At 41.0% G+C, this 18,953-nt stretch overlaps 1 protein-coding gene across 2 annotated transcripts in view; it reads right to left on the bottom strand.

Annotated features, from left to right (window-relative positions):
* The window catches only part of LOC6616776 (serine-rich adhesin for platelets), a 48,138-nt gene extending 38,067 nt beyond the window's left edge, over window positions 1-10,071 (bottom strand). For both annotated transcript variants that reach the window (XM_032721445.1, XM_032721446.1), the window contains exon 1: window positions 9,917-10,071. The gene's annotated coding sequence lies outside the window, so the exon portion shown is untranslated. The remainder of the gene's footprint in view (window positions 1-9,916) is intronic.
* Window positions 10,072-18,953: the final 8,882 nt, after the last annotated feature.

Genomic DNA, 18,953 nt, shown 5'->3' with positions numbered 1-18,953 from the left:
ACAAATGTGATGTTGTGCTTTAAGTTAAAGCTTTTAATTGCTTTGTTTTTGCAAGCATGAGTTATAACAGAGCGGAGAACAAGAAAAAACAAAGCCTAAACGGAAGTGTCAGTGGACCACTGCTACTCCGATGTCTGCCCAACTGAGCCGTCCAACAACAAGCTGTTTGTTATGCCCTTGTGCCGCCCAAACTCCCCCCTCACCAACCCCTTTTAACCATTTCTAGTTGGCCAAGATGGGCAGCAGAAGTGTACGCGGAAAAAAAAAGTTATCAGTTAAATATATTTTACTAAGAGAGAAATTGAAGTAGTAATTTATCAGGATGGTAGGAAACTATTTCAGGACTAGCTGTTATTTATTAGTGTTTATATATTGAATATCTATGCTGCTAGCGACATTTTATTTCTCTCAGTGCATGGCCACTCTTTCGGTTGTAATGAATACGGTCTCGTTAGATTTTTGGCGTGGTTTGGGAGGCGGTTCAGACGACTTATTTATGCTTACGAGAGTGAGCTCGTTCGTCTGCCGGTGTCCAGCTGTCCGTCTGATTTGCATCTTTTCTGCATGCATCCAGACACAGACACACACTAATGCAGAGCACACACACACACAGCTGGAGCAGCAATTATTGCATTTATGAAATTCAGCTGCTGCTCCGCTGCAGCTACTTCACAGATACTCGTCGGCTTTAGTATGTGCCTTTCGGATTCAGAGCTTTGGACACAGGGTTTTCCTCCGACTTATTTTTCCAGCTTTCATACGCTTTCCTTGGGTATCACATGTGCAGGCAAAGCTCACATATTTCCAGTCGATATTGCGACTGCATCAGCCATATCATTTTCAGTTAAGGGGTCTAATCATGTCTTAGAAGATACCATTTGTATCCAAGGAACACATGTAAATGTACCTTGCTTTCTTATTTAATAGTTTGAGCATTCAAAAGGTTGAGCTTTAGGATAAAAGTAACAATTATTGCCTGGGAATAAGATAATTTTATCTTATAATAAATTTAATTTTAAAACGATTCTATAAACAATACAAAATGCCCAAAAGGGTATGCATTTGATTCCTGACTTCGATTCAGGAGACTGTTGTTAAATTTCGGGAATGCGATTCGCATGGGAATGTGCTTCTTCGGCCACAGCATTGGCAATTATCATTGGCCCAGTCCCCAATCCGCTCAGAAGCACCCAAGCCCAAACCCCAATCCGAATCCGAGTCCACGCCCATTGGAAGCGAGCCATTCCCCGCTCCTCGCTGGCCCATTCAGTTTGCGGCTTGGACTTGCGGCAGACGACCCGATGGCCCTCACTTTTCCCCCCCTTCAGTTGAACGGCCCTTGGCCGGGGTCATAATTTCTGAAATGTTTTGACTTGCATTTGCCTTTTATGCTGATTTACTGGCTGTTGTGGTTTTGTGACAAATCTGTTTTGCTCACTTCTGATGTGATTCTCATTCTTCTGCAGTGCCAGAAGCCCCAAGCTCGATGCCCGATGCCCGAGGTCCCCATTTCCCTCGATGTGCGGCTTAAATCTGCCAAAAAGTTTTATTTCAAGCAATTTAGTTTTGCATTTGTTTGACTTGCTTAATTTGCATACATGTATTTGGGCCATTTCGGTGGCGGGTGCTAAGGCAGTTTGTGTAAGGGCGGAACGATTTAGGCCCCAGTCATTAGGCATAAATCAGTGTCTGTGGAACTCATTAAATCACGCGGCATGCAATGGAGGGGCGTGGCCCATGGCCTAGGCTCAAAAACGCCCCCAGGATGTATATCTTTTTTTGCTGGTTTATTGTGGGCTCAGGACCAGTCCCTTTGATCTTTGACTTGGGTGAGTTTTTGAGTTGTGCATCAAGAAAAGCAAAAGTTGCACAGAAAGAAAAGAATATGTGATTCTTAAACTAATTTTAACAGATCAAGTATCTACCCGGAACAGCCAAGATAGCTAAGATACATTCAGTTATAACAGATATATGTATCAACCTGTTTCTTGAGGCTTCAATACAAAAGCTTTAGAACATTTTTTTCTTTACGTGAGAATTCTCTTTAAGTTCCCTTGAGCATCGGCATTTAATTCAATTTTAGCCATCCACACCTGATGCTGGCCGGACAATAAAAACCTTAGCAAATCGCTTTGGACGCTGCTAATTTATTGGCCAGGCTTTAATGATGATGATGGAGCCCGAGTTGGTCTTAAAGAGGGGAATGTAACAATGCAACGAAGCCCTGTCCCTAAGGGCATCACGTAGACCATCCAGGTGCTCCTCAAGGTCGTATTTGCCCTTCTGTCGTTGCAATCTCATCGCGGTCATAATAAATTTATGCAGGTACAGCCTTTGCTCCTCTGGTCCATCGGTTCGGCTTGGTTTGGTTCTGTTCTGTTTTTCTGTTTTTCAGCTTTTCAGTTTTCAGTTTCCCGGCTCTGAAGAAGTTATAAAAGCCATAGCCTGCGTGTGCGATGGGTGTTAATGCCAGCAAATTGCCGGCGGGTAATTGTCGTTGTCGGTAATTGTGTCCATGTGGTCTAGGAGTTGTCTCGGCCGGTTCCCCTTTTCCTTTTACCACTACAATGTGGCTCATTTGTGCAGCCAAAGAGGTTGCAATTTCGTTAGCGTTTTCAGGAGCCGGGGACAAATCATTGCCATCGGGCCAGAAGTAATTGGTCACTTCGGACTGCAGCCCAAAAATACACTGGTACTGTCATAATTGCGGTCGAGGCATCGGTCTTTGCATTTTAAGCCCCTAAGTATTTACACATCGTTAACTCTGAATTACTCGGGCATATGGATATATATCGAGTGGTCAGAAGGATCTATTTTTCTTGTGGCTGCCAACATTCCAACGTAGATTTAATAGCATATTTTATACCGTCTCTGCTCTATCCTTTCATGTCATGGTTGAGGTTTTTTGTGTAATGAAACCACAATTTTATGACCCATGGCCTTGCATATTCTTGGGCGATTTAAAGCGCTTTTAAGTCCCATAGTTTGGCATTGATTTCTCTTTTATATGATTTCCAACTTTGCCAGCCAACCAGCCAGCCAGCTAGCATTCAGCCTTCACTCCTCTTTTTGCTCTTTATGGGATATATTTTTTAATAACATTTTTTACTGACCATATATGGGTGTTTCAGAGTGTGTGTTTGTGGAAAATCGGAATTTGTGGCATCTGCGGCCTTGTGTCCTTTCACCCCTCCGTTTCCCAGTAGTTATGTGCGTTTTATTATGTCAACATGGGACCATTGTTCATTGGGGAGCTCACTGGGATCATCATGGCAGGATTTTGGGATGAGGACGAGGCGCCGCTCTCCTCGTCTGTGTTTTTCTGCTATTTTTGCGAATGTTCCAGGCTTTTAGCTTTGATATATTTGTTAGTCTGACCATAAGCTTTGTGTAATAAAATTGTTGCATTTTGAGCCCGTAATTGTTCGTTGGTGATGGAGTGCATTTTGATGAGGACGATATTAAATTGAACAAAAAAAAAAAGGGTTTTACGGGTGTCATGACTTAATCAATTGTAATAAAAAAATCTTCATCTAAATATCTCTGAGAGCCAATTTCCTTGCCCATACTGCCTTATTTATACTCGTATACATCATGCCGGAAATTAAAAGTCGAAATCTTCTTAATCTGTATGTTTTTCTAGATCCCAAACGATCCATTTCTGTGGTCACTCATGTCGGTGGACATAAATCCAAATGGGGCTGTGACAGAACAGAAATCAAGCTTATCGGCCGACTGCCAAAGTCTCCATTACCACCTGTGCCACGCCCATCCCCAGCCAGACCGCCCCCTTTCTAAGCCTGTGCAAAAGGTAACAAACAAACAAATGGAAGAATCGAGTAACTTAAATGTCATGCTGAGGGAAAACATGAGCAAATCTGCAATTTGTTTTATGTAATAGATTAAACTCTGCTTCAGCTTTTTTACACAGAACAAAAAACTATTAAGCAATTACCATTCTTAAAGATATTAAAAATTAGTGCGACAACTAAATATTGAAATTGTAATTAATCTCACAGAGCTAAGTACTAACTCGTTAAACAGGTGTTTTAAGCTTTTAGATGCTTAATCGAACTGATTGCACATAATTTATCTTACGGAATCATCCTTGAAGTAAAATGGACTTGGCTTTACTTTATCTTGGCTTTTTTTATCCGCTGTGTATCCGTGCGGATGAGTCCAAGTCCTGACCCAGGCCAACTGCCAACTGGCAATGGCACCAAGTTCTCCACCGCCTCCGCCCAAATGAAATTGAAGAAAATTGCATTTGCACGAGAGACAATTTCGAAACAATTGCAAAACTGTTTGACATGCCGCCTCCATCTCTCCGCCGCCGGATTCCACCTGGATCTGCCCGATTCCGATGCCGATGCCGATTCGCAACCTGTGCGATGCTGCCAAACAGTTTAGCAGGTAATGCCTTATATCGATATCGCTCCAGAGACAGGGCGATGGCTACGGATGGGAAACACGAGGACGGACCTTGGGAGAGCCAACTGACTTGGCAGGCAGTTTTGATGCAGTTTAGTTGACTATTGACTGCCGGGCGGGGCCAAATTCCCGGGACCGGCTCAAAAACTTGAGGTTGGGTGATATCACGTCAGTGGCAGGCTTCCACCGGCTTCCATCGGCTACCACCGACTACCACCGGACTCGTTCACCGACAGTTTTTGGCACATTTCAGCCAGATGAAACTGGAGCTGGAGCAGGAGCTGGAGCTACTGCTAAAGCTAAAGCCAAAGCTGTTGCCCAAGGAGAAGCCATTTTGGCCTTTTTGTCCTCGACTTCCGCTTCCTCTTCCGTGCCTGCACTTCCGATCCATGTGTCCATGGGCATTGGCTATAATTTAGTTAAAGACAAAACGTCGCTGTGTCTGCAAAATCGAACATGATGCCAATGGGCCAATATTCGCTCCGTCAATGGCAGCAGCCTGCAGTTCGTGTGTGTTTGGACACGGAGCCAGTCCATTTTCGGTGGAACCAACTGAAATTGGTATTGGTATCTGCATAAGGCCAGGGACTGGAAATGGGACTTAGATGGCCACTGCAACTGCATCTGGGACTGGTGAAAATATGTGCGAGAAGGCTTTTTACACTGCCGAAAAGTGTGACTTCATAATGAAACATGAAACTGGGAAGTGTGATATAATAGTGAATTGAAATTAACTACAAAGCTAAATAAGTCTGAAGTGTACGATTAGATAATATGCAAGAAAAGAAATGCACAAATAAAGGCAGAAAATAATAAAAAATATTTTCTAAGATATAGGTTAGTTCCGCAATTATATCTTAAGGTAAGACAACCCAATTTTTGTCAGTGCAAAGGGCTGGCCCAAATGGAGTGCCTGGCACACTGGCTCCTGGGCAGTTGTAAAAACGGCCAGTCAAGTGCATAATTACTTAATTTCCTCCTCGCTATATTTCGGCCTCACATGGCCAACAGTTGGCTCCTGCCCAATTGCAGATAGGGAGCACAGGAAGCCTAGGAAGCCACCATTCTCTAGCTACCATCCTCTAGCCACTGGCCACCTTTCAACCTTTTCATTCGGCTAATTTTGAGTCCGGCTACCAGGGGAATTTCTCGGCTCAATACAAAACGTGTTTGTCTTTTTAGTGTCGCATTTGATGCCACACAATCTCGTAGATTTCCCCAAACGGAGCCACTCGACTGGCGGAAAACTGTAAATTTGCACAATGACAGGCCTTGAGAGGCATTGGAAAAAGGGGACCCTGCACGTAGTAACCTCATCTCACAAGCGTTCCACAATAACACGAAAATTGACAGACAAAAGCCAACGGCTTGAGCAACAACCCTCGGACTCTCGGACAAACAGGATAGCATGGTCTTGGTTTGGTTTGGCATAGGATGGGATCCGTTGGTGATGCTATAACACAATCGGGCAACGGGCTCCCAGAACCGTTTCCGACTTCTCCGGGGGCAACCCAAATTGTCAAAGCCAAGTTAAGACCTGTTTCAAATAGAGGACCACGTGTCCCGGTCTCGGCTTCACACTTGTCCCTTCCTTCGAGTTGGAGCCGTTGCGCTTTCCCATCGCTTCTGCTACAGTGGACACTCAATATTTGTGAGCCATTTTAAATTTCGTGAAAATTTATACTATTCTTTGATTGTCTAAAAGTTTAAGCAAGCTTGACTGTATTAGATAAGGGCTCAAGAACATGGGCAAGACCTGGGCGAAGGTTTGTCTTGGCCTGGCCTACACCTGTTGCCAATTGTTGTCTGCTACTGCTGGACAGCCCGGCAGTTTATGTTTATGTTTATGTTTATGGCCTGGCCAACAAGACAACCTCTGTGGGCTTCCGCCTAGCCGAAGATGTAGTGTCCACAGGATTTTGTGCATTTTGTTTACCTTTTTTGCCGATGTTACTTTTTATTTGTTTTAAATAAATTTTACACGGAAGCTTTTATGTAAATTTTATGGTAATTTGGCTGGCAGATTCGCTCGACTCTGGTTGCATAAGTTCCTGGGCCCCGAAGCTGTTGCTACGCAAATAGCCAAACCGGAGTGGCTTGTCTGCTCAGCACTTCAGGCCACAAAAGCTGATTTAAGTGTAACAGTTTTTATACCGATTGTCTCTTACTTTGATTTCTGCTGGTCTGCTGGAAATGCTGATTCATGGGTTAAGAATGGGCTGCGAATCGCTTGGATTCTGCAGAAGTTTCTTTCTATCTGAGCCGGGCGATCAAACGACTTTCGCCCATAAACAAGGTGCTTACACAGATACAACTGGGTTTGAAGATACATTTGTAAACAGTGGAAGAGCTTGAAAATTAAATTTATATTTTATTGCACGAATAGGGATTATTTAGGCTTTAAGCATATCAAGTTGCTATCAATAGTTTTCAATGCTGAAATGTTTGAAATTCAATGAAACTAAATTGCAATGTGCACTGGGCACACAATTTATTGAATAATGTTGAAGTAACACAAAAGTAATTTTTAATAATTAAAGTATTTCAGAAGTGTGTACCAATGATAATAATATAAGCAGCTTGTTATAACTGCGTCTTTTATTTATAGTCATTTGCTAATTTTAAATTGTAATAGTTTTTCTCAGTGCACACTTGTTGGCGTGTGTGCTTGATGTAATGGCTTCATCTAATCGATTATATCATTGAGTGAATCGCGTGCCTTTTAGAGTTCAAGTTGAAGTCGAATTGTTGCTTAATTCGAGCGTTTTGCTTATTTGTCTTCTTTTTTTGCTTTTGTGTGTTGGCCAACTTTGTTTGCTTGCTTCTCTGGTTGCTTGTTATTTTTTTTCGTTTTAGTGTTTGTTTGTTTGCCTTTTCGTACGCTTGGGTTGATTCTAATTGAAATTGCATCATGAGTCGGTGAAATTATGTTTTTGCCTTGGAGCGGAGAAAGTCTTTCCAGCTAGACAATTGAAGAATGTGCGAAATTTGACACTTTGCGCAAATATTTTATTCCGATTGATTTTACAAGTTACGGATAATTATAGCACCAGCTATGATATCACACTTTTCGATACTGGGCCAATGACATAAAAAGCCACACAATGCATTTACGGCCTTACTTAATTGTCTCGCTTCTATTGTAACGGGCTGCTTTAAAACTTCGTCGAGGAGATACCAATTCATTTGCATAAAGCCAACGAAATATGCAAATTCCTTGGGCAAGGGACCCAGAAAAATAAGAGAACCTGACCACTTGACTGGCACAAATCATGTTTACACATGAGCAGCGGCCACTTCAGGGCTCGTCCCCATTTGGCCGAGTAACCCAAAAGTATCTCAGCCCTCATCGTGCTTATTGGCAGATAATTGACACATAAAATTAGCATAATTTCTGAGCAAGTGAACTGGCCAGATAGCCATCGGAATGCATAATGACCGGCGAACGATATCATTTCACTTTTCTTGCGCTCTTTTTCGGACTTCTCGCTTCTTGGCTTGTGCAAATATTATTAATATGTATATTTGTCGCCGGCTAATGTATGGAATTTAAATTAACAAATTTTCACAGCATTTTTGGAGCTTGTCACAGCGATACTATTTTACAGATTCTTGGATCCAAAGCGAACTTAGAAAGTGATGGGATATTTGTTCAAGGGTCACATGGCTCTCTTTGTGGGATGAACTGATAAAAATATTAAGAAACTAAATAATCACATCCATCATAAAATATCATACAAATATTTTAAATGTATATTTAGATTTCATGCCTCATAGAATGTTTTATAATATACTCCATTGATTTGTTGCTGGGGAAATTAAAAAGTTTTAAAAGTGTCCCAGCAATAATTGCATTGATCATTGTCGGCGAGCGTTTTATCTTTGATACATTGAACTGTCGGGATTTCGGCCACGCCCACACATAAATCGCCGCGGAAAAGTGTTGTCAACGTTCGGCGCTGTCAGTGTTGTCCTGTGACAAACAATTTAATTTATGAGAATCGCTGCAAAACTAAAGCGGAATGCCAAGCAAATTGACAAAGTGAGCATTAAAGGCGAAGGGAAGTGGGAATGCGCCAATGGAAAGGGGAAACGGAAGGTGGCGGGAAGGCACGGACACGAACACGGACCAGAAGTCAAGTTGAAATGCAGAGGGAAAACGTCCTTCGATTGAAGTGTAGTGCAAGTGTGTGAGCCTCCTCCTTTTTGCCTTATCTCTCCTTACATTTGACACTTGAGTGCGCTTTGCCAGCTTTTGCTGTTGTTGTTGTTGATGTTGTTGGCCAGTTTGCGCAACGAATCAAATTTAAATTTCTTGATTGTCTGCTCGAGTGGCAGGCCAAAGGCAGTGGCTACAACAAGTGTAACTGGGGTGAGAGATCCTTTTGCGATTTTGCGCATAATAATAATTTGAACAACGTGCCTGGAATTGATGACTGGTCAGCGATGGTCGCCACTATTTCTATTCCTTGCATGCACGAGGAAAAAGTTCACAATTCACAAGGATATCGTTTAGCCTATTTTTAATGTGACCTAACTTGTCCTTCGGTTCTACTTGATGGATCAAAAGGAAAATTCGCGTGTATCAAAATTTGCGGAGAAAATCACTTGCTTGAATTTTAAACTAAACTTGTAGGCAAGTTTAAAAGCAATACACTTAAATCTCTCAGTTGGCTCTAAGAACTGTTGCGTTTTTTTTTGCAGTGTACTGAGAAGTGTCGCACTGGGTCTGAGTGACTGATGGACTTGCCCAGTGACATGGCTCAGACGGGAGGAGTATGGATTCCCCGATCCCCCGACTACCCTAAGCTCGTTATCTTTTCCACATTTTTTAGCAGGCTTGCTCCTCGATTTTTTCTGTTTCAGCTGTCAGCGCGTTCGGCGCAATCTATGGGCTGGCTGTGTTAAATGGAGCAAAAAGTGTTGCCCGAACAATGGTGTCAATTAAACTTTACATTGTTACATTTAAGGCGACTGACTGCACGGGGAAATGGCTGGCGACCTACAGAATTGAATGCGTGAGCTAAAAGTTTGCCCTAAAAAGCCCTCAGCCCTTGAGTGTTTGCTATTTTCTGAGGTTTTGCATCCGTCCCTTTTTTTTAGAGCTGGCTGGTCATTTAGTTTGATGAAGGTTTTAGGAGCACATAAAAATAGATTAATGCCAACCGAAAAAGGGGTTCCCATTCGCCGCAGTTCACAGAACAATCATTTGTTTTTGAGTGGGCAAGCAAATGATATCAAGTAGCCGGCCCTTGAACTCGTTGAACAATGGCAAAATAATTTCAATTTATGGTTTAATATTTTATTTTAATAATTGATTATATTTATGCATATTTTTATACTTTATTGACCATAACTTTGCCAATTTTTGATTCATGGCTCTGGTTTGAATCAAGTTTATTAGCAATTAAGGCAAAAAAATGTTGTATTTTATGAATTGTCAGGTTTCCGTTTATGGACCTCTGTTTTTTTTTTCAGCACTCACCACTTTCTTTAAGGATTTGGTGAGGTCCTTATTTGTGAGTTTAATTCTCGCGTCGTTTAGCACTTTCTTTGTTTGCACTTCAACTTTCCTGTGACACTTTTTCACTTTTGTCTTAATCCTGCCGCCAGGATGTGGATTTTCAGGGGGCGCTGCTTAAGTCGGCGCACGCGTAACCGAATCGGGAGAGTTTTTGCTACAATGGTCAGTGGAGCCGGGTTCTTTTATACCCTCGTTCTGAATTTCTTCTGCCGCCGTCGCTAATGAACTTCATCATGAGCTTCCACTGCCGCTGACGACTGCGCTGCCAGATTCTGGGCCCGGCAGAATTCGCGATCTTTTTGCTGTAATGAATGCCGAGCTCCGACGTCGACGCCGCTGCTCGCGTTTGCGGCATAAATTGTAAGCGGTTCGCTTCATTTTAACCCATAACTTAATTGAAACGAAAATCCTTAATTAATATTTAGATATTTAAAAGAATTCATTAAAGAAACCTTAACTTTTAATAGCATATAATAATTATCTTACTAAAGTCCAGTAGGTTTCTTCCAAAACTCTTTCGTTTTTGGTAAGAACAGAATCATTTCATATAAAGATTTACCTTTCCATAATGTTTAGCCAATTTGGTTTTAGAATATTAAATTCATATGTTTAAATTTCAGATCAGTTTAGATAGCCTAAACACAAGAATACCTTGTAATGTAACAACCGGCATCAATGGGTTAAGCGGCAGATTCTCAAGACGCCGACTTTGCTGCCGCTTTTTGTCTTTGCGAATTTTTGCCTTTTGCCAGCCGGGCTCTATCTCCCTCCCTTTTCGACTTACAGAAACCAGAATTTTCTACCAAAAAACGCGGCCCAAAGTACGCGGCTTCTTGTTGTTGGTCAAGCGGGCTTTTTTGGACCTGTCTTCTGCGATTGGCCAACTGGCGAGGAGAGCCCTCAGCTGTTTTTTATTTTTTTCCCCGTTTTTGTTCGTTACTCACTTTGCGCGTTTTTTGTTTTGTTCGCTCATTTTGGTTGATTTATGCCGGAAAATATTTGTTTACTGTTTGTCAGCGGCGAATCTGGCAGAGCAACAAGTGATTCATGGACCTTTAATTAAGTCAGAGTGTTGGCGGTTTTATATTTATCGGCTGAGAGTTGCTCATTAAATGCAATCCCGTTGAACTTCTCACTTCCGTTCGTCAGCGAAGAAGAAAATGTTTCAATTGACAGGATTTTCCCGGCTTAGTAGTATGCCAGTCCGCAAAATCATTTGCCATATCAGCATCAGCAATGAACGTGCTGGGATTTTCGCCTTCTTTGACAGAAAATTGAAATCCTCTCGTCGAATTTTGTCGTACACGTAAAGATAAAAAAATGCTTAAATTTATCTGGGTGAAATTAATTCCGGGCGCTCTACGGTGAAAGCTTTTTGCCTTAGCATATATATTTCTTATTGGTTTTGGTTTTTTTCCATTGAACCACTTCCGCATAAAATTTAAATTCGGCCAAGATTTGTCTTCTTGCCGCTCCTCCCCCGCAAAGTAAAAAGCCCAAATGATTTCAATATCGGTGTCAGGTTCAGCGAGCCAAAGTTGGGCGGATTCCGGCCAAGTATCTTTGTATCGCAGTATCTGTATCTCTGCGGAAGATGCCTAGCACAGGTGTTGGCGCCAGCAGGCGCACAGCTTGAACTTCGTTTTTTTCTTTCTCGCTTTTCTGGCAGTTTATGCGCGCACGTGATTTGCATTCGCAAATAGCCCAGACATCGAGTGTGCGTTTGTTTGATATACAAATGCTAAAATAATAAATTGCCTCGAATTATTGGCACTTTCGATATGCTGATAAAAGGAATGTGTCTCGGTAATAACAATAATAATGCGACAACGACATCAGCAACATCTCTTCCCCGCCAGCAAACTGCCCAAAAGCATATCGCATCGCATCTTGTTGAAGTCCACCGCAAGGCCATAAAAATATTATTATGATTTTCAATAATCACATGCATTAAATTATCATAATGCGAACATTTTCAATATTTCCACGCCTCGGCAACGTTGAAAGCTCGATTTCGCCTTGTTTGCCGCCACTGATTTTCCAATTTGGACTGCTGAAAATTGAAAATCCCAACACAGTCGAGGAGGGCTGCCAAACAGATGAGCTGGGGCATTATTTTTTATGAATATTAGTTAGCAGGATTCGAGGCTAATTTTTGCATTGAAATATAGCGGTTTCTGCATTTTGGCACCGAGCAAATGTTAGAAATACGAAATCTGAAAGATACTACTTTAATTTTATACATGAATATTGCATTATGGCATACTTGGTTATAATACAGAATCCTAAGCACTTGACTAATTGAAACAAATATACTGTTAAAATTGAATCACAAATTACATTTATGACTGGCCTTAGCTTTCTTTCTGACTATCTCAGGTTTGTCAACCCTGTTTTGCGTCATCCGAATCAGAAACTTCGCAATAAAAAGCCGAAAATGCTGTAACCCAATTTGGGCCAGCCTATAAACATATCTTGTTTAAATGTCTGCACAGAACAGAGAATGAAACATAATAAAAAGTACAAATAAGCGACCGATTTCTAAGAAGAGAACACTTCTTAGTCCGCAGAGGCCGTACAGCTGACGATGACGCATCAAAAGCGGCTTTCTTTCGGCATCTCTCCACACCACCGCCACTCATCTCCGAAATACAAATAAAAAATAAAATTAAATCAAAATAACCACAAAGGGGCTGCCACAACCTGCCAACCTTCTAGATACAGTTAAGTAAATTTTAATGTTTTCCTTCGCTGAAATCACTCGAGACTTACAGACAGCCGCTGAACAGGCCAAAAGCAGAAAATAATTCTTATCGGGAACTAAACACTTGAGCATGCGAATTTCAGAAGGGCCCACACACATGGGAAAGGCCAAAAAGTCCGAGCTGTCTCCAAATCAGTACTTTCACCACCGCCTGACGCCTTAAATGCATGCTGATGAGAACCGAGCGATGATGACGTTTACGCCGGCCAATAGAAAGTTCTTTACCCAATTAATTGGCCAAAAAGTAAATAAAAACGAAAACAAAACGAACTCCATACATGGGAGTTGTCTGGGCGAATCGAGCAAAGAATTGGGATCGGAGGGGGATTTGGTCAAGGCAGGCCATTAAAAGTAAATCCAGTGCAAGAAGCTCGCCGGAACGCAGACAACATCTGAATTTTTATAAACTTATCGCCGACGTGCCCAGTGCTCAGTTTCCCCGGCTCATTGGTGCTGTAATTGTTTATTGTATTCTTGTTCAGCTTTTTATTTTTATTCTCTCTGTTATTTTTTGTAATATATTTTTTTTGTGGTATGTTGTTTTGCAGCACCCACACCCTGTCGAAAATTCTGTGCCAGTGACCGAGAAAATTTGGTTTTGCCGGCTGTTGTTCAGCCATGCCGACGCCTTTGGCGATTTTGGGGTAGCGAATCTGCTAGATACTCGTACTCACACAATTGAGCACCAGCTACCAGTTCGCTGATTGATTTAGCCAGAAATATTTCGCGCTCTTCAGGTCTGAACTTGAGCGTTTTTTGTGGCTTTTTTTGGGAACGGTACAAACCGGTTGCTGTTGTAATTAAACCCACCCAATGGCTTTATTTTGATGTTACTGTTTTTTTTTTAGGGAACAAAACGATCGCAAACAAAGCGCTGTAATAAATTGTTGAAATTGGGCATTTCTATGCTTGTGAAAATGGGTACATTTTGCAAGCTTTTAGCTATTTGACACAGTTTTGTGTTATTCAATATTAATTAAGAATACAGTTGCTTTTGAAAAATATTTGCCACCATATATAGAATATAGAAAATAATAATACCTTAAGAAAAGAATTCTTTTTACTTATACCATGTAAGATGAGTTGCTTTAAGAAGTCTTGTTTTAGTAAAATAATATTCTTAATATGTAATCTTAAATGCAAAATATTACATTTTATTTTTAGATTGCTTACAACTTTTCGTTTCCTATTAGTTTTTTTTAAAAAGAACACAAAGGGGCTTCAAGACTTCCCCGTATAAATAAATTAATAAAAAATTAATAAAAAAAAAAAAAAAAAAAGTTTTTTTTTTAACAGCAGAGAATCCCATAGTTGAGTATATAGCCTAACAAAGATTGCAATCAGTTCTCCCGCCTAACTAGGCAATATTCAAATCGTTCTCCAAATGATTTGCTAATTCGAGCGCTTTAAAATCAGACTTAGAGAGAGCTTGTTTGTTTGGATCCAACTGACAGCTTCGAAGAAGGCAACCTGATGACCTGGCGATGATAGGGGTTCCAGGTGGGATTCGCTTCTGTAATTTGCATATATGGCTTTCGATCCGATCAATGAGTTGGAAGGGGGGCAATGATGTGGGGGTAACGTCACACTGGCTTTTGGCGCTTTGCTTTTTATGGCATAATTAATATACATCAAATATTATGACGCATCGATGCTAATTTCTTTTGTCTGCTCGGGTGATTGCTTCATTTGACTTCATAACCTTTTATTCTGACCCATCTCTTTCTTCGCCCGACTTAAATATGCAGAATGTAATTTGCATTTAAATCACTGTGTGTTGGGTTGCGATATATTTACTTTCACTTTTCCCCTAATTGATTGGGTTCATAGGTGAGGGTAAATATGACTTTAAAACTTTAAGTACCCATAGGTTGTTCATAACTTATCAGCGAAATCAAACACAGTGTCTACTTAGGGCAAATTACTGTAATTTGAGCAACATAATCAAGGCGTTTGCACAGGTTGAAATCTAAATATAGACACAAAAGACTCTAAAACACCAATTATGAACGTGGTTGTTGTGGATGCAGCTAGCGAAAATGTTCAGAACGCCTGGAAGGCGATGATGATGTAAAGAAGGAATGCCGAAGGACAATTAGTGTTGGCCAGAACCAAGAACTTTAACTCAAAATCGGAATCCCTTGCACTGGAAAAAGCAAGGGAATAAGGACTTTGGAATAAAAGAATATACAAGATGTATAACATATATTGAAAACCATTAATGTTTATAAGACATGTGTCGTTTTTAAGTAACAAGCATTTAGATATTAAACATCCAACTTCAAAAATGAACCTATTACGTTAAATTTCCATAAATATATTATATTTATTTAATATTTAAATACTTACGTTCTAAGAGATCCTCTAGGTGGCTAAAGTTTTAGTAAGCCTTCTTTTTCCGTGTTCTTCTCAAGGGAGCGTTTGGTTCGAGATCAAAGCCCATAAAAAGCGCAGGCTGAGGCAGCATCTGTATCTAAATTTAGACGGTCGCACTGCGTCGTCCACGTCCACCCCACCAACCACTGGGCCACTTCCTCCGCCGGCTCCTCATCCTTCTCCTCCTCCGAGTGAGCCTTCTCTACCGCCTGCTTTGGACGCAGTAGCAGGAGATGGAATAGCTCAAGCCAGAGGCGCAGGGAACGTCAGCAGATGTCATAGATTGTCATAGTTAGCTGTTGCTGATGCTGATTCCGCTGCTGATGATTCTGACGATGATGAGGCCCCGAGGACTACAGCGAGTCTACTGGCGACTTGGTCGCGAAGTGTCGACGAGTGTTTGTGGCATTTCCGCAGTGCGGATGGCTAACTATATTAGCCAGCTCCGCCCAGTTGCAGTTGCATGGCCGTCTATAATTAGATGAAATCATTAAGTTTTCATTTGCTGGCATTTTGTGATTTCATTATATTGTATTTTACGGCGCCTTAAAGCCCCATTTTACGAGCCTTATCTATGGTGAGCATATCGCAGTATCTTTCAAGTGACTTGAGTGCATCTGAAATGCCTGTGTAAATGGCTGTCAAAGCGGCTTTCGTCTGTTGTCAGTTGGCAGGTTGGCTCCAAAGTGGGATTCTTTTGCCAGCTCCAGTCGGATTTTGATTCCCCAGTTGGGTGTGCAATAAAATTGCGGCCTTATCATAAAATGGAAATTCTTATGACTGCCGATCTGGGCATTTTAGCATTTCAGCATTCTAGCATTTTGTTTTGGTCACTGGCTGGCCAAATGAAGAGGCGTTGAGAATTAATATCTTGAGTGTTGTATTTACGATACATTTATATGATGCCCTAACACGCTTGTAATTTGCAAAATTAAACATTGTTATGGCTTATCCTTCATAAAGCCGAAGGTTTTGCAAGGACACTCGTCAGCCGGCGAATATTAATTACTTATATGTAGGCTTGGAAATTGTCAAAGGTAAATTGCCCCGACCCATTACCATAACCCTAATAATTTAGCATACGTATACGTGTTTTTTTCTTTCCCACAATCCCTTTGCGTGCCAAGTATTACTTAATTAGCTTTTCGCTTTAAAATGTCCTCATTTCATTTTGGTGTTTTTTCTGCGTACTTCGCGTGTTTTGCGCCTTGTCACAGCTATTTTTCAAATGCTCACCGAGGAGTTGTTTGCAATTTATTAAATTAAATCATATTAAAACGCAACCGGGCCATGCTGTCCGCCCGACCATAAATAGAAATTATGACACATTTCGTGCGGACACGGAAGCCAAACATCTAATGACTGCTTATTAATTAGGAGAAATTCGTGTGTGGTTGCGGATTGTGGTCCTTGTTCAGACCGCACCATAATTTGGTTACCTAATGTGAGCAATTCCCTTGCCCTTCTGTATCTAACTCCTCATTCAGTTTTTTCCCAAGATAAATTAGCTTTTTGTAGTAAAAAATCGTTTTTAACAGCTGTTGGTTAAACTTATCACTGGCCAAGTGCCTCTCCTTTAACTTCCTATTAGTTTCGAATACTGACCTTTCACCCACAGGTTGTCATGGCGACAAAGTTCATTTGACTTTATCGCGATATTTCACCTGCAATATATATTTTAATAATATTGCTCGCCATTTTCTACGTTTTTCTTTTCATTAGCTGCACTCAACTCATTTTCCATGCTCTCTGGGACTTGAGCTACGTTGCTGTGCGACAAATATTTAAATTTATTTAACTTTAATAAATTATTTATACCGCGCAATCCGTGATCAATCAAGGTGTATTGGCTGCACAGAAATATTAAAATTTATTTAACTTTAATAAATTATTTATACCGCGCAATCCGTGATCAATCAAGGTGTATTGGCTGCATAGAAAACAAATAATCTACAATAATTTCTTTAATTAAATGCATTAGGTAAAATTACACATTCAAAATGCCTAATTAGGCATTCAAGTAAATAAAGTTTGGCTTTAATTACTAGGTACTATGAGGACCATACACCTGTTATTCCTGTCGCCACTACTTCTCATTTATCCCATTTAATGACATCACTTCTATGGAAAAACGACAGCTATGAGCTCGGCTTGTCCCTTTGCGTTCTCTGATTCTTTAATAATGTTGTCATTTATATTTTCACCATTACGGACATTTTTGCCATCCTTATTGTCAGCATTCATTATCCCGTTCGCAATAATGGCTGAAGTGTTATTTGTGTGGTGCGCCTTTTTCCTCAAAGTGTGCGGTTGTGCGGGTACCCTTAATATTTTGTAATAATTTCCAGGAAGCAGCAGTTCCCTTTTGAATATTTTTTTACGCAAATACTGCAGACCATGTCCGCCCGCCATATTAAGTGAGCCATTATCATTAGTTATATGCGCATGTAAATGATGGCCGAGCCCCACACATTTGTCGAGTTAATGTAAATGAGCCGCAATCACATCAGCATCAGGGTTCAGGACTCAGAACTCCAGGACTCAGTCAGTACTCATTTTTCAGGACTCTGGCCGGCGGAGAGTCAGCAAAAATTGTTTGTTTGTTTGTTGTTTCATTTTGCGAAGCGGTTAATTTTAAATTAATTAAAAGTTGTTTGCTTGCTATTTTAATGACAGTGTTTGAGATATAGCAAGCTGAGCTGCGACAGCGCAAAAACTCCTGTAGTCCGAATTCATGGGATACTGCTGGATTTAATTCAGCAGTTGAATTTAAGGATTTAATTATTAACAGTGTCGAATATCTGGCTATGAAAAATAAGGTTTATTTCGATTTCATTCATTGATGAATTGTAATATCTTTATATCTTTATTCATAAGTATTTCGCATACTCATCGAGGAACGTGAGAATGCTCTTTAACTGTAAGTCAACGCAAAGAGCCTTCTTATTCAGCCACAGTCAACACTTGTAAGATTGGCGGTAAAGGCGAAAATATCATCCCAAATTATGCACACCGTTTATTATTAAAATCAATTTGCATATCTGGGGAATTTTTGCCTTGTTGCTCATTTTTTGGTAATTACGATGACACTTCGGTCCTAAATATGCCACAGCGTTCCACTCCCCTGCTGGGACTTCTTGCCCCCGTTCGCCACTCTTCACCCCCTTCGTTCGCAACTGGACAACGCTCGCACAAAGGATCATAAACAATAAGAACAGGTAAGAGCAGGTGGGTGTTGGTTGGGGGGTGGAAAAGCACCTTTTGCTGTATTTGCGCTCATTTATCATGCGGCAAAGTTGTTAAGCAGCATTTTAATTTTTTAACAGTTTTGCCGGGACGCTGAAACAAAATGTTTTTGTGTGTTTGTTTGTGCGGCCAAACGAAATGCATGAGACAGCTTAAGTGAGCTGCGCTGCTGCTTCACAAAAGTGGGCGGTGGGCGGTTGGGGCAGCAGTGCGGCAGGGGGCGTGGCAGCGGGCAAAATGCGGATGTGGATGTGGCAAAAACAAAAGGACTGCCAGGAGTCGAGTGAGCTGTTTTTGTCTCTGGGTTCGTTGCTCGGCTTTTAAGTGCAGGAACGAGCAATGTCCTGGTTTATCCACACACTCTGGGAAAAACGCTAGCGCCAAAAAGCAGGTGAATTATGATTCCGAATTTCTTATAAGCGACCACTGGCATTATAAAACGGGTGTTTCTTTGATTCGGATTTGTGCTAATAAAAGTACCCTGTGATTTCCCAATCAATGTATATTAATTACGCGATCACTGTTAAACTTTTTATTAATGAACTGGACAGGCTTTGCAACTTTATAAAATAAAATAAAATAAAAGGAAAATTGTAACTCGTGATTTCATCT

Source organism: Drosophila sechellia, chromosome 3R (genome assembly GCF_004382195.2).
Source record: "Drosophila sechellia strain sech25 chromosome 3R, ASM438219v1, whole genome shotgun sequence".
Classification (NCBI taxonomy): Eukaryota; Metazoa; Arthropoda; class Insecta; order Diptera; family Drosophilidae; genus Drosophila; species Drosophila sechellia.
The sequence above is the reverse complement of the archived record's forward strand: the minus strand, read 5'-3'. Positions and strand labels throughout refer to the sequence as shown.